Raw genomic sequence first — 16,688 nt, 5'->3', positions numbered from 1 at the left:
GTTTGCCTCCTCAGCATAAGAATTCAATCCAACCCCTCCCCAAATACCGTATGTTCTTCCAAGAAATTACTGATGCAGAAATTCTGTGAGAAACTTAGTTAGATGGTTACACGTTGACATATTGAATTATCACCTATAGAAAACTCTGTTTAGAGCCATATTGTAAATCATTACTAACCATTGTCCCTGCAAAAGGCTTACCTAATCCCTTACCAAAATGCTTAGCCTATGCCACTTTTTCTGTAAATATCTACCTGAAATCATTAAACTTTGTCACTGATCAGCAAGAGGCCTTGACTTTGTGTTTAAGTCTATCTGTGACTCCCCTGATCCTAACCTTAATTCTCTTGTCCCATTCTGTGACCCACAAACTTGACAAGAAATATAATAATAAATGAGACAATTCTTACTCATGAGGTACTTATATTCTAATGAGGAAGGAAGAAAGGGAGAGAGAGAAAGAGAAAGGTAAACTAGTAAAGAGACAGAAAGACAAACAAGGGATTAAAAAAATCAGGGAGAAGAGAAAGGGAAGGGCAAATAGAAAAAAAAAGAAAAAATACATATCTACGTATATATGGAATCCCAGGACTAAGAAGAACCAGAACAGTTTGACACTTTTTTTAATTCTTGCAGGATATGCCCAAAAATACAGAAATGGTCGAATTTTAAAATGATTCAATAAGAAATAGAATTGTTTTATGAAGCAATTAACATTAACAGTGGTCAGAATTACAAAGAACTTTTGGAAAGACCTTCATGAAACCATATCAAAAATATATAGAATAAAGAGGCTGGAGTAGATCATGATCATATTAAGAAGAAAAACAGATAAGAATGAATATAGTTTTAATGGAGACATAGAGAGAAAAAACTTTTAAAAAACACTGTGATCCTTTATGTAAATGACATATTAAATAAGAACATTCTGTTGGGTTTTTTTGTATTTTGAATTTGGTTCTGCTTTAATTTCATTAGATCATTTGTTTCCTTTTGAACTGATCAAATCACATTCCTACCTCTCCCATGTCATATTTAAAGCAGATAGGATATCATATCTGGCCATTTTTCTTACTCAATGTTTGTGTATATAGGTATGTATATGGTTCTTTTTTTCCAGTTCAATTAATTAATTATGAATATTTTTCCTTGGTTACATGATTCATATTCTTATTTTCCCCCTTCCCACCCCACTCCCATAGCCAATAAACAGTTCCACAGGGTTTTACATGTATCATTTATCAAGACCTATTTCCATAGTATTAATATTTGCACTAGAGTGATCATTTAAAGTCTACATCCCCAAACATATCCCCATCAAACCATGTGATCAATCATATGTTTTTCTTCTGTGTTTCCACTCCTTTAGTTCTTCCTCTGGGTGTGGATAGAGTTCTTTCTCATAAGTCCCTCAGAATTGTCCTGGATCATTGCATTGCTGCTAGTAGAGAAGTCCATTACATTCAATTTTACCATAGTGTATCCATCTCTGTGAATAATGTTCTCCTGGTTCTGCTCCTTTCATTCTGCATCAGTTCCTGGAGGTTGTTCTAATTCACATGGAATTCACCCAGATCATTATTCCTTTTAGGACAATAGTATTCCATCACCAACAGATACCACAATTTGTTCAGCCATTCCACAATGGAAGGGCATCCCCTCATTTTCCAATTTTTTGCCACCACAAAGAGTGCAACTATGAATATTTTTGTACAAGTCTTTTTCCTTATTATCTCTTTGGGGTATAAACCCAGCAGTGGTATGGCTGGATCAAAAGGCAGGCATTCTTTTAGAGCCCTTTGGGCATGGTTCCAAATTGCCATCCAGAATGGTTGGATCAATTCACAACTCTACCAGCAATGCATCAGCATCAACATTTTGCCTACATTTATTACTTTCCTTTGCTGTCATATTAGTCAATCTACTAGGTCTGAGGTGGTACCTCAGAGTTGTTTTGATTTGCATTTCTCTAATTATAAGAGATTTAGAACACTTTTTCATGTGCTTGTTGATAGTTTTGATTTCTTTATCTGAAAACTGCCTATTCATGTCCCTTACCCAGTTATCAATTGGGGGATGGGCTTGATTTTTTGTACAATTGATTTAGCTTCCTGTAAATTTGAGCAATTAGACCTTTGTCAGAGGTTTTTGTTATTACTATTTTTTCCCAATTTGTTGTTTCCCTTCTAATTTTGGTTGCATTGGGGTTTTTTTTGCACAAAACCTTTTTAAATTTAATGTACTCAAAATTATTCATTTTACAGTTTGTAATATTCTTTATCTCTTGCTTGGTCTTAAAATCTTTCCTTTCACATGCATCTGACAGGTATAATATTCTATAGTTTCCTTCTTTATATTTAAATCATTCACCCATTCTGAATTTATCTTGGTGTGAGTTGTGAAATGTTGATCTTTAGATCTCTCCCATACTGTTTTCCAATTTTCCCAGCAGTATTTGTTAAATAGTGGATTTTTGTCCCAAAAGTTGGGCTCTTTAGGTTTATCATAGACTGTCTTGCTGAGGTCACTTACCCCAAGTCTATTCCACTGATCCTCCCCTCTGTCTCTTAGTCAGTACCATATTGTTTTGATGACTGCTGCTGTATAGTACAGTTTAAGATCCAGTACTGCTAAGCCCTCTTCCTTCACATTTTTTTCATTAGTTCCCTTGATATTCTTGATCTTTTGTTCTTCCAAAGGAACTTTGTTATAATTTTTTCCAATTCAGTATAAAAGGATTTTGATAGTTTATAAATAAGAACATTATTTATTTTGATGTTTAATTTTTTTCCTCCAACTTTTTAAAAAAGAAGTCAACCTTATTCTCTTAAAAGGTCATCAATTTAGGAAGAGAGAAATAACAATCATTTGAAAATGTCAATGCTTTTATTTTTAAAAAGACCAAATCATAGCCCTCCTAAACTATGTTGAAACCAACCCTAGGGAACAACATAGGTACAGTATGTCTAATTACTACAGAGTGCCATCTAAGAACAAATGCATCTAAACTATGATGAAAGTCAAGGGTAAGACAATATGTCAAGAGTCGATTTTCACATATTTCTCATAAGACCATTTTTAAGAGGTAGGTTCATTACATCGTTCAACTTCAGGAGAAAAAGAAAAAAATACATTTTGGTGTAAGTAAGATGCCAGGATATTAAGGCTGTAAGCCCTTAACTTACAGGAGTTCAGAATATTAAATTGATTTAATATCAAGATCTAAAATGGATTGTGTAAATATTACAATATCACTTTTATCTACAAATTGTTTAGTTAGGCAGAGGCTCAAATGTCTTTCTATCACAACCACAGAAACAAATGAACAAAGATTTCAATATACCACTATTTAAAGAAAGAAAAAAAGTAAATTCCCTACCACTTAATCTGATGGGGCAGCTAGGAGGCACATAGAGTCAGACCTAGAGTTAGCAAGTCCTGGCTTCAAATCTAGCCTCAGACACTTTCTAGCTGCCTGGCCCTGGGCAAATCACAACTTCCATTGCCTAGCCAACTATCTAATAGTGTCCTTTTTTGATGCCTTAACTGTTGTGCATATAGCCCCAATGTATTATCTTTGACCCTCTAATTAACTGCATCAGCTTCCATGGGTTTATCATCTCTCTATATAAGACTCTACATTAGCATCAACATAATTTTGAGTACACTCTAAAGATGTTATTCTTCCTTTAAAATGTAAGCAGAAATTCTTGTTGGATTCTAAATTGTATCAGAGACTGATGTCTTCATAAGAGATTGTCCTTGATTTGCCCTTACTTCAATTTACTTCTAATTGTTTCTTATGACATCAGGTAGGCTTATTTCTGCTGTTTCCACTACCAGTTTTAAAATCCTAGGCATTACATTGCATTTTAGCCTATTAACTGTGGCTTTCTAAGGCAATACATTATTTTCCTTTGGTTGGCCCTCAACCATGAAATCATCCATGAATTACTTTAAATATTATATATAATTGTTTCAGCATGGACAATTGAGGCTGTCCATTCTGTGTCAAATTTATAAGTAGCAAGACTTAAGGAAAATGTAGTCCAGCCAGTGAAGAACCTTAGCAAAAAGTAAAATGTGCATGTAATATGCCCTTAACCACAAAAGCATTCAGGTAAGGGCAGGGCAGAAAATTGTTAATTAGAAACAACTGACAACTCATGTATACAAACACTTCCTTGTCTGATGCTCTGTAGGAATGTTTTCACTAAAGATTCCACAATACCTGAATCTGTAAAGAGCCATACTATGGAGTCATGGGATTCTCAATTCCCAATAATTCCTCCCCATAAACTCAGCCTCCAAGGACATAGCTCTGATTGTTTCAAAATTAGATCCTACCATGCACAGGCTTTTATACATTCCAGAGGAAATTACTTCAGAAAAATATTACTGAGATTATTTCTCTTTGGACCAAATTTTTTTCTTCCTCAGGCAAGCAGAGGTCAGCTTCCCACTCAAAACACACATTAGCTTTAGAAATATTTGTGATTATACGTCTCGATATAATCTGATATTTGAATTTTCTTATTTGTTTGGCCCTTAATTACAAACTTCTACATTAGTATAAATTGAATTTTTAACTGGGCTTTTGGTGTTTTGTTTGTTTGAAAAGGAAATCCTGGACTTGTGATCTCCAGGGTAGGGAAATTTTCCAGTTCATTCATGATAACTGGCTAACAATTTGTAACTTATAGTCAGAAAATTGCCTAAGCCACAGAGGATTAAGTGACTTACCCCTGATCACACAATGGTGTCAGAAACAAGAACTCACGTTTTTCTGATTCTAAGATCAGCTGTCTATCCACTATTCCATATTTCTCTTATCTGAGTCTTAATGACACAATAGAAAGACAGAGAGATAAAAAGATAGATTGGCCAATAGATTAAATAATATATATATATGTATATATATATGAGCATATATATATGCTCAGATACCATAAATTCTCATTAATAAATCTTTTTCCCACATCTTTCTTTCTGTACCCATCAAAAAAGTGAATAGAGATGTTTATATTATTGGCCTTTACTTCCTATTATTCATGCTATCATTTGCTCTAATCAAAGTAACCTCACAATGCCCAAATATGTCTTGCATTTTCCAAATTTCTGTTTTTATTAGACCCACTATTTTCCTCTGGTCTTCTCCTGGATATATTAAAGTTTATTCTCCATGGTCTAGACTATATCAAGCATTTCCTCCTACACCGAGACATCACTCCAATACCTGAATGAGTTATTATGGTTTCCCTCTCATCCAAAACCTTCAAGAAGAAACTAAAGAATCACCTGTCAATGAGTTGAACTAAAATTGGTTATAAAGATCCCTTGTAACCCTAAAATTTTGATTGTGTGAATCCTACTCAAAATATCGCTTTTTAAATTATTAACATTTATTGCTAAGGATGTGATACCTATTTCCTAAGATTTCTTCCTTATTATTTAGTTTCTTGAGGTCTTGTCATTATTCCAACAGAATTACAAATCTCTGGAGGGGAGAGTTTGTGTCTCACACTGCTCAATAAATACTTATTGACTCATTTTGATATTTAAAAGTTCCTTTTATCTTTCTCCACAATACCTTTCCACTAACTTAAAAATTTCAGATTTTCAAGATTTAATCATGGATTTGGAGTGCTTTGTTCAAGGCACTCCATAATTAATAAATATCTAAGCAGATTCTTAATTGTCTCTTCACCTCTATCAGCACTTAATTATGAAGACACCTTTTTATATCAACTATAATCACATACAGAAGAAAGCCAAAAAAATTAATCATGTTGTTGGCACTCTATCAAATATCCAGTTATTTAGAAACAGAAAACCAACTAAATGTTTTTAATCTTTTCCAGACATCTGCTATTGTGAATACAGGTATAGGCCAAACCACATCAAGAATCATGATACTCTAGTTTCTCTGATTTATTTGATAGCCAGTTTCACTAGAAAATTCATTTCTCTAGGTTACAAATACTTTGGAAAGACCCATAAAAGGATCCTAAAAGTGAAAAGAAAAGTTTTACAAGTGAATCCAGGTGGAGTATAAAATATAGGAAAAACAAACAAATAAATGAGAGGGGTGTGAGACAGCCATATTTGTTGTCAACACCAACTGAATTCACCACATAACTGTACATATTGCTTTAGCTATTTAGACTCACATTTAATTCAGATATTGTCCATTCTACCCAACCCTATTGACATAGTAGCCTTTTTGGACTGGACCTATTATTTCAATAATAGTGTTTTAAGTATATATGCACATACACATAGAAATACTTACATGTCTGTGCACATGTATGAGTATGTGTATATATACACATATATGCAAATATTAGAGAGGGAGAGAGTAATGGAGTTGTAAAAAATTATTTCAAAGTAGATTGATGGAATGTAAAGAATGAGCCTTAGGGGGAAAATCCTCTATTAGAATTGCTGCTCCGTTATTTATCATTTATTTAACTTTGGATCAGTTAGTTAACATATCAAGAAGTTAAGGGACAGCTGGTGGTTCAGTAGATTGAGAGCCAGACCAAGAGACATCTTGGGTTCAAATATGACCTCAGACACTTTCTAGTTTTGTGATCCTTGTCAAGTTACTTAACCCCCATTGCCTAGCCCTTATCACTCTTCACCCTTAGAACCAATCCAAAGTATTGATTCCAAGATGGAAGGTAAGACTTTAAAAAAAAACAAAAAACAACAATAAAAAAAAACCCTTATCTAGAGAGAACCATAGAGGTTATCAAGTCCAAACATCATTTTACAGATGAAGAATGTGAGGTCCATCCCCCCAACTGTTATTACCCTCCCAATCTTCTAAAATTTAATATTATGCACTTATGCCTTATTTATTTACATATGTACTTACTATCTCCCCTCTTAGAAAGTAAGTTCATGCCATTAATGAATTTTTCACTCATTCAATTCATTCATTTCACTCATAAATTTTCACTCAATTCACTTTGTATTCTCAGGACCTAGCACAGTGCCTGGCACAAAAAAGGGCAATAAATACTTAATGATTAATCAAATGATTACAGAGTTATGCTGCCAGTATGAGCCTCTAAGGGAGCATTTGAACTTAAGGCTTTTAGAGTACATATCTAGTGTTTCATCCACTATGCCATGATGTCTTAGTTTTCTCATCTGATAAATGAGAATAGTAATCCAAACATTACCTACATCATATAATTGCAATTGAGAAATTTTGATTGAGCAATACCATCTTGGCATTTCAGTAGAGCTCCTAATAATTTAGGTTATTTTATATGGAAGTACACATGAAATTTTGATAGAATCAGTTTTCCCAGTGGTACAGATTTTCAAAAGACTTTAGGGCCAGAACTTCAGAATAATTGTAGAGGGAAAAAAAAGCAATAAGAAATATGAATGGCTATGTTTATGTGAGTTAAGGGAGAAAGAAAAACACTAGATTGTTTTTGCCATTAAAACTTTACTATTAAAATTAAAATGTTCTTTCATATTCCCCTAGTTCATTGTTATGCATATTGGGCACTCGATAAATAGTTATTGGCTATAAAATTAATTTCCTAGTTCCAGCCTCTCCAAGTTCTTAGAAATTTGACTTTGAGATAATACAAAATGGCTAGAATATTAACCCTATATACATTGTAGCAATCCTGGGAGGATTTGCTTAAGGTTCATACTGCTCCCCAAAAGAATGGTGATATCTTGAACCCAATTATATATAAAAATTGATACAATCACTGTTAGTTCTGACATTTCTAGGAAATTATGCAATTTTAACTCTCGATCATGTTTATAATCTCAGAACTTCCACTGATTTGCTAGATGTCAAATGACTTATACATGATTTTTTTGTACTTCCAGAATTGAAAAATGGCAATAACCCCTGCTCGTTCTATCTCACAAGGAAGTGAGAGGATGAGCTAAGTCATTTCTGACCCTTAGTTCTAACTCTAAAATAATTGTACTCTACTATAATGTTTCAAGCTAAGAGAGGAAAGAAAATGATGGGAGACATTGGTGGTTATTAAAGGAAGGATCAGATCATAATAGCTTAAAGTCACAGTGAAGGATGAAGTGTCTTTTGCGAATTTGGGAAGTGAATTGGATGCTAGATTAGATTTTTCTTTTTCTGAGTAATAGGCAAACTGTAATAGTTATTATGATATACCCACCATTCCATTCCATTCCCTTGGTTGCGGAAGGGATAATTTATTTCATTCATGGGCATACTTTACCAATTAATCAACAAACATTTCTCAAGTGTTTACTCTGTGCCAGGCACTGTGCTAAATGCTGGAGATCCAAAATGAGGAAGTCTCTGTCCTCAAGGAGCTTACAATCTAATTGGGGGAAGGGGGGACAACATGAAAACAAATCTATACAAACCAAACATATATAGGATTAATAAGAAATCATTAACAGGAGAAACCCACTAGAATTAAGATGGATTGAGAAAATTTCATGTAGAAGGTATGAGACTTAAAGGGAACCTGAGAAGTTGATAGGTCGAATGGATGAGGGAAAGCATTCTAGGGATGGGGAACAGCAAAAATTCCTAGAGATAAGTAATGGAGTATCTTGTTCATGGAATAGCCAGGAGGCCAGTTTCAATAGATTGAAGAATAGCTTAAGACAAATAAAGTATAAGAAGCCTGGAAAGGCAGGAGGGGAGTAGGTTAAGAAAATAGGTTATAAAAGATTTTGAATAGAAAAATGAGCATTTAATAGATGATTCTGGAGGGGACAAGAAACCACCAGAGTTTATTGAGTGAAGGATAGTGTATGTGATGTAGTTGAGACTATGCTATAGCAAAATCTGTGCTCCCTTCTCTGTAAATTTCTTTGATGATAATGAAATGGCATGAAGGGGAATGGCCCTAAGTAGAAGGAACAAGGGATAGGTTGAAGAAAAGCATCATTACCCCTTAACCAGACTTGCTAAAATAGGTTTTCATAAGTGGAATGCAAATTTCTGAACCCAATTCTCTTAGTATAAACTAGGAAATCAAAAAGCCATATATACCTCATAATTATTTTCCAATACTCGCTTATGCTTCAGAGGTTAGTTTGGGTGACCAAATTATTCCACAAAAGAAATAATTCCAATGATGGTTAAGCCTATTATTCATACCATAGTGTGAATTAGTTTTATGGAATGTAATCTGGGTTTTAAATTTGCAGTATTTACATAAGACTCTCTTCATTCATGGACTGAATGATGAATTCCTCTGAAGGATAGTTAGTACTGGCAGAAAATATTTGGAGAGGAGAGGAAGTTCTCTTTATGGTTGTTGGATCCAGACTTTCCTTTCCTGGAGACCAATTCCAGGTGAAATAAAGAAAAGACCTGGTATATGTGGCAGAGAGTTTTATCCAGACATAGCAGGCTGGACCCCAGAGTTACACATATATTTAGATTACTTTGCTTCTCATAACTAGTTGAGAATTCTGCACTTAAAATGATGTTTAATAAGAAGGAAAGAAATAATTCTAAGGCACAAGGCACTTCTCAGTTGGGCAGGCCTAGATTGAGGTTCTACAATGGGTGTTTTGGAGCACTCAGGGGCATCTGGGCACTAAGCAACTGATTATGACCAAAGAAGTATTATTAGCAAAGCAAAGAAACTTTTTTGATCTGTTTTACAGAATCAAAAAAATTCGACAAAGGTACTATATAACATGCTACCTTATTTTCTTTTATTAATGAAAGCTGGAAGAACTAAATAATTTTCCAGCAATAAAGAGTTTACAAAAATTCATCATTTCACCTTAAGACTTGTTTAAAAAGGGCCATCCTCTTGAATATAATGCAACCTGCTCCTTCATCTCCATGAGGAAGATTTCAAAAACTGAAGTCCTCCTTATTTTATAACATATTTGTAAAGAAATTCCACTACTTTAAATGGATTACTAGAAGAACTCAGAAACCTATATGAAGACTCATTATCTTAAAGGTGTAGCAAAGGAAATTATTGATAGTTATTTAGAATATTTAGAATATTTATATATTATGTTTATAATAAATGTATAATATTTAAATATTATAATATTTATAATAAACTTATAGCTTTAGTCTAGATGCTTCCCAGTCAATATCATGGAGACAGCCTGAATAATTCAGATGCCATTCCTTCTCCTTTCTTAGATAGAGAATTTTTCAACTGCCTTCTTTACTTCATATTAAAGAGATATAAGCCTCAAAGAGAAGCAACTGATGTTTGTCACTAGTGGACCTAGATATATCAGAAACTCTGCTATTGTATGTATACTTGCTCATGAAGAACTTTACAATTATTCTCCACTTGTTGCATGCCTTTTTCAAATTCCTTCAACGCAAAATCTCTTCAGTTATTTCATACATAGGGTTGTGCTCTAAATGGTTTTCAATACCAGTTTTTTGAATGAATGGATGAATCAATGCTGAGATTCAAAATGCTACTTGGTCTCCAGTTCCTGACCTCCTTACTTCACCATAACAAAAATAAGCATAGCAGCCTTTTGCTAAGGGAACACTTTGAAGTGGCAAACAGAAAATGAAGGTAAATCACCATCTCTGAACCATAGGGGCAAAAGAGCTGAAGTGTATCCCTGGTACATTTTCTCCTGAATCTCTCCCTATTGCCTTGAAAAATTTACCTCAGCCTGTAGGTACCTCTGAAATGAGCAGAAAAAAAATCAGTGAATACATGAAAACATAAATAAAATTCTAAAGAATCATTAAGCATGAGTATGTGTTTTAAAATCTATTTCAGGGCTGAAATCGTTCTTTTCATTGGCTTTGTTGTTGATATTTTCAAGAAAATAACCATTCTTTTTCCAAAGTCAGCAGATAAAAACAGATGTCATTTAAACAAATGTCACAATTTCCTTGCTCTTGTGAGTGCATTTTGTCCTATTACATATGAATATACAATGAAGGAAATCAGTACACTTTTTTAAAGAAGGTAAAAACTAAAACAGTCTAACTTTCCAGTTGGATGGATGGTGTCTTTTTTTACATATTTTAGATGTTCTTTGATATTTATTCCTCCATTTTTTGCTACAATCTTATTATTTCAACAACAAATTATTTTAAAGTCACCAATAAATATAATTAATTTGCACTCAACAAAAAAAATTCACTTTAGTCTGAGCTGCAACTTCCCTTGATACTACTTAATTGACAAACATGTATTAATCAAAATCGGAAGGTGCTAAAAGATCAATAAAGATAAGACATGGTTTCTATCCTCAAGGAATGTAAAAATCTAGTAAGATATTTACACAAATGAATATACAAAATTAAAAGGCGATAAATACATGAGAACATAAATTAAGTGCTAGATGAGAAATTTTTACTTTGTATGGCACTCAAGCTGACAGAAAAAGGATAACATTTAAACCTCTCAATAACACTTTAGAATAGGTAGACAAGTCTTTGTTGATGAGGAAACTGAGGATCTATGGGGAAGTTGTATGAAGAAGTTACTAAGCAAATAGTATAAAAAAGTAGGGGATAGTTAGCCTATTCAAGAACAAACTGATCTTGAAGAATCATCTTAATACAAACAATGAAAAGTGTTTATTTACAGAGTTTTTAATCTGTTTGGTTAAAAAAGAATGGATATTAAAAACTATTAAGCAAAATTTAGCCATGAAGGAGGCAGGAAAATAGAAAATGCACTTGCTCTAGAGTCAGAAAACTGTGTTCCAGTTGTAATACTGATATTTACTATCTGCATGATCTTGAATGAGTCATTAAACTCCCCTAGGGATAAGGGAAGCTAGTCTATTACTACCCCTGGAATGTCCATACAGCCTTTGTACCCTTTGTGCCTAATTATCTCATCATCTCAACCATTAGTTTCCCTGGCTTCCTTTAAATGTTGCCCTCTATAGACTTTTCCAGGTTTCCCCAACTTCTACCATTTACTCCTGATGTTACTATCCTTCAGCTCTGAATATAACTGACTCTGACAGTCCTAACATTCATGCAAGGTTATCTTCGGCTAACATAAAACCTCTTTAAGTAAGAGGGAGAAATAAGGATATGGAAATATTTAAGTAAAATAAGCAAATATATTATACTATCATGCCTGTTGCCTCACTTGGCGAGCATAAGAGTGGGGATGGTTAGAGAACAATATTTTTTTTAATAATGAGATGGAAAAGGAGGAGAATGAGGAGGACTGGGGGAAGAATAATAGTAATAGTAGATGATAGTAGTATTCATGGATGGCTTGGCATCAAATGAGGGATATAAAATAAATTTTAAAATCTTTCAATTTGTAAGTGGTCACCATTGCAAAGAATTGACCTTGAGCAAATAAATTCAAAGAATACATTACTGGGATTTTGCAGTTGGCTAGGCTATTTTAAAGGCCAATGAAATGTAATATATTTTTAAACCAGGGAAAATAAAGTACTTATCAATAGTGCCTAATTTGAGAATTTGGGGCAGGTAGTTAGGAGATCTGAATTCTTGTCCCAACTCTGCCATTACATAATTGTCTACTTAGCCACCCTGGAACTCAGTTTCCTCATCTGTAAATTCAGTTCAGGTTCCATGACAGTGGGTTTCCTCCTAGCATCATATTTCTATGATTCCGTTTTCACTTTAATCATGTTTTACAATCATATTTACTAATGATTTATCTGCTAAAAACAATATATTGTCTTCATTATTATGTCATAAGTACCTCTAATAAGACTTAGAATTTTTTTCATATGTGGGCTTTTGGGGAAGTGGCACTGTGATAGAATTATATCAGTGCTGAACATGTCAGTTAGAGGTGTTTAGCTGATTCATATTGATGACAGAAAGACTATTCTTTAGCATCATCTCATGTGCTTTCTATCCTAGACTACAGCTTTTGATCAGTTCCTTCCTTATAAGAGTTACCAGTTTTCAAGTAAGAAATTGTCTTTCAACTTAGTTCTCAGATAATGAGCTGGAAGAAGATATCATCATTGAGCACAAAGTACTGAATCTACTGTAAAAAAAATTAGAACTGGCTCTTTTATCAGGAGTAAATCATATTCAGCCTTTTGAAAATGAAGCAAAAATGAAATCATTAGCAGTTTGCTTATGAAAAAAATTGTCTTATAGCAAATCTAGGTGAGTTGAAGTAACAAAGCAGGGTATAAAAAGTCTACATAATTTAGGCATTTCACTGGCTGTGGGTATTTTCGCTGTTTTACCAATTTTCCTTACTAATTGTAAAAAAGTTTATTTTTCGTGTCAGTGTGCACAATGGGCAGCATTAGGACTTCGAGTGAAGAAGATAAGTTTGGATCCCACCTCGGATACTAAAACTCTGTATGCCTCAGTTTCTTCATCTGTAAAAATAGGGATAAATTTAATAGCACCTCCTTCGCAGGGTTGCTGTGAGGGCAAAATGAGTTAACATGTATACAGAGCTTTGAAAACCTGAGAGGATTATATAAATGCTAAATTGTACTAGTAGTAGAGGTAAGAGTAGTAGTCATAATAATAGTACTAATAGTAGGAAGAAGAGGAGGATTATGTTCACTCATTCTTTCCCCTCCAGTATGATGAGGCATTCAATAGGAAAATATACTTAGAGTCAGTAAGATCTGAGTTTGAAATCCACCTCAGACATTTAATAGTCAGGTGACTTTTCCTAAGTTGCTTTAGTTCTCCAGGTTTGAGATTCTTTATCTGTAAATAAGGGAGCTGACCTCAGTGTCCTCTAAATCTATAATGCTGCAGACTCTCAAGTGGACTATTGCAATAGACTTCTAAATAGTCAACCCACTTTAGACAGATCCTAAATTAATCTTCCTAATGTATTTGCTTTCATTATATCACTCCACTCCTCCAAAAATGAAAAGGTTCCCTATTGCCTTTTAAATAAACTCTAAATTCTTTAGCTAAGTATTTAACGACTTCTCCAATCTTGTTCCAAACTCCTTTTCCAATATTAACCTCAATCAGTTCCTTGTCACACTCTCCACTCTAGCCAAATTAAATGACTTGAAATTTCTATTATGTTTTCCTATAAATGAAAATTTAATCTCAAATTTCCCAAAATTCCCTCATTCCCACCTACCACTCTACCTATTGACAACCTATCCAAACTCAAGTGCTACTTTCTCCATGAAAGGTTCCAAAGTCCCTCACAATTAGTCCTTAAATGTCAAAGAGGGCCCTATAGGTACAAAACTCTAAACCTTAAACATCTGGAAGTCTGGGAGGGGGAGGTATCAAGTAGTAGTGACTTGTCCCTTTTCTGCTCTCCAAGACTTTGATTCATCTTAAGCACTCTCCTTATTCAAATTTGTATTATATTGATTTTAGTACTTTCATTATCATTCTATTAAATGATATGGCTCTGGAGGGGAGTGACTTGATTTCATTCACTTGCCACTCCTTCCTCAGCACCAAGGACAGTAGCAAAACAACTTTATATTTCCCTTAAGGCCACCACCCCCTTTGCAAATGAATCATCCTATCCAATTTTGTGGGTGCTTTGAATTTAATTTCACAATTTATCCAAAAAACTTCAAAGATCACTTTGAAAGCTTTGACTATGTATAGATGATTCATTAATTTTTACTGGCCTAGCCCAAGTGGTAAAAAGATAGTTCATTTGACATCTTCTACATGATACTATTTTAGAACATCTCCTTACCCCTGTTTCCAGGAAGAATTTTGTGTGCCTGCTGTATCCTTCCAGTAGAAATGTAGGCCACCAGAGAGAAGAGACCATTTTGTTTCACTTTGTTTTGGAGTCCACAGTGGAGCACTTAACAAATGTATTTGTTTTCTTTTTCTGGATTGAAGTGGATTGAATTCAGTCAAAGTGGTTCCAAGTTACACTGACAAAGCAGTGAAATGAAGTCAAAGATGATTCAATTAGTATCCAAAACTGTACAATTCAAATTGCTAGTTCAGCTTTTCTCATTAATATATTTTCCCTCCTAAATCAACCAAATAATTACCTTAGCTCTACTTTGTATTTTTCCCTTATCTTGCAAAAAAGGGTCAAATTATATAATAAAAGGTGTTTTTCTAAAGTGTCCTAATATTCTAAATCTTATTGACAGAGATGATAGCTAAAGAGCTTATTCAGAAAGTTGACAGGAAACAAAACTCCTCCTACCCTGATCTCTTTAAATTTTTTATTATGTCAAACACTGGAAATATTCATAGACATATCAAGATTTCAGTCACATTTCCTTCAAGTCTACTAAAAAATCGTGCCCTGAAAGTTTCTTCTGGCTTTTACGCATGCAATTTCAATTATCAAAGCAGCAAATCCATTAATCCATCCTGACTTCTCTTCTTGGCAATTGGTTAACCCACTGAAACATGCAATATGTTTAATTTAATGTTACAAGAACCAATGTTGTTCTCATTCCTCTAGAGTTACTTAAAAGTACAATTCCATTATGTATCACCTATTAGAAATAATGAAATTAATTTAGAGAGAAGTCATGTTCCACAAAATAAACCATCTGAATTGATTTTTTATTCATCAAAATTCTTGTTATAATACTTTACAGTTTCTGTATGTATATGCATACACATATGGTCCTTGAAAAGCTGCATTAAGTACATAATATTCTGTGTACAAAAGTATGATAATCTTCAAATGATGTTTCTTCTATATTCAAACATTTTTGTAAATTACCTAAATGTGATATATAATTATAAATGAGGTTACATAATATAATCTGAACTAATTTAAGCCTAATAATTAATTTTACCCTCCTTTCTATTTAAAATTTATTATTTTAAAAATTACCTTCAAGATGACAAAGGCTATTTTAGAAAAATTCCACCATATGATAAAAATGTACTTTTTACTTTTAAATCAATGATTTTGGAACACTTCCATCTGAATAAAAAAATCAGATCTAAGCAAAACTCGTGGCATATGAGAACAGTAAGATATGCAGGAAATCAAGTAAAATAAAAAAAAAGTAAAATTCTTACCTTCATAGAGTTCATCACAAAGAAAATATTATAGGAAAAAGGAAGAGAGACTCAAAATAATGAGTGAGCAGCAAAAGAAGCTCCAATAAAATAAATAAATGTCACAAACTAAAAGAAAGACAAATGTCACCAGAAGATAGGGCTAATGTATAACAATAATAAGCCTCCAGAAACTATAAGAGAACAAACATAAAAACCTTCTGTATGACTTAAGAACTCAATTAAAGAATTAAAGGAAAGGGAAAAAAACAGAACTACAAGACTCAAAAAAATAATTCAAAAAGAGAAGTGTAACAAGGGATTGATTACTAAGCCCAATCCTTCTAATTATGCATAGAGTACCAATGGTGCAATTTCCAACATGAAAGTTAAGAAATCGATGTCTAAAATAGGCTTTACAGAAGCCTCTCTCCATCTCTTTCTCTCTCTGTCTCTCTGTCTCCCTGTCTTTTTATCTCTCTCTCTCTCTCTCCCTCTCTCGCTCTCTCCTCTCCATTCCTTCAAACCTCCCTCCCTCCTCTTTCTTTTCCTTCCTCCTTAACCCATGCCTCTGTTCTTTTTCTCTTTCCTTTTCCCCTCTCTTCCTCCCTTCCTCTCTTCCTCCAACCCTCCTCCTCTTCTCCTTCCCTCTCTTCTCTTCCACTTTCCCTCCTTCCCTACCCCTCTCCTCTCTCTGTCTCTGTCTCTGTCTCTCTCTGTCTCTGTCTCTCTCTCTCTCTCTCTCTCTCTCTCTCTCTCTCTCTCT

General features: G+C 33.8%; 1 protein-coding gene across 5 annotated transcripts in view; it reads right to left on the bottom strand.

Annotated features, from left to right (window-relative positions):
* CCDC85A (coiled-coil domain containing 85A) overlaps positions 1–16,688 on the bottom strand; it is a 240,412-nt gene that overhangs the window by 52,962 nt on the left and 170,762 nt on the right. The gene's annotated exons all lie outside the window — the stretch shown is intronic.

The sequence above is a fragment of the Gracilinanus agilis genome, chromosome 2 (genome assembly GCF_016433145.1).
Source record: "Gracilinanus agilis isolate LMUSP501 chromosome 2, AgileGrace, whole genome shotgun sequence".
In the NCBI taxonomy this organism is placed as follows: domain Eukaryota; kingdom Metazoa; phylum Chordata; class Mammalia; order Didelphimorphia; family Didelphidae; genus Gracilinanus; species Gracilinanus agilis.
Note: the sequence above shows the minus strand (reverse complement) of the source record. Positions and strands in the feature narration are given on the sequence as shown.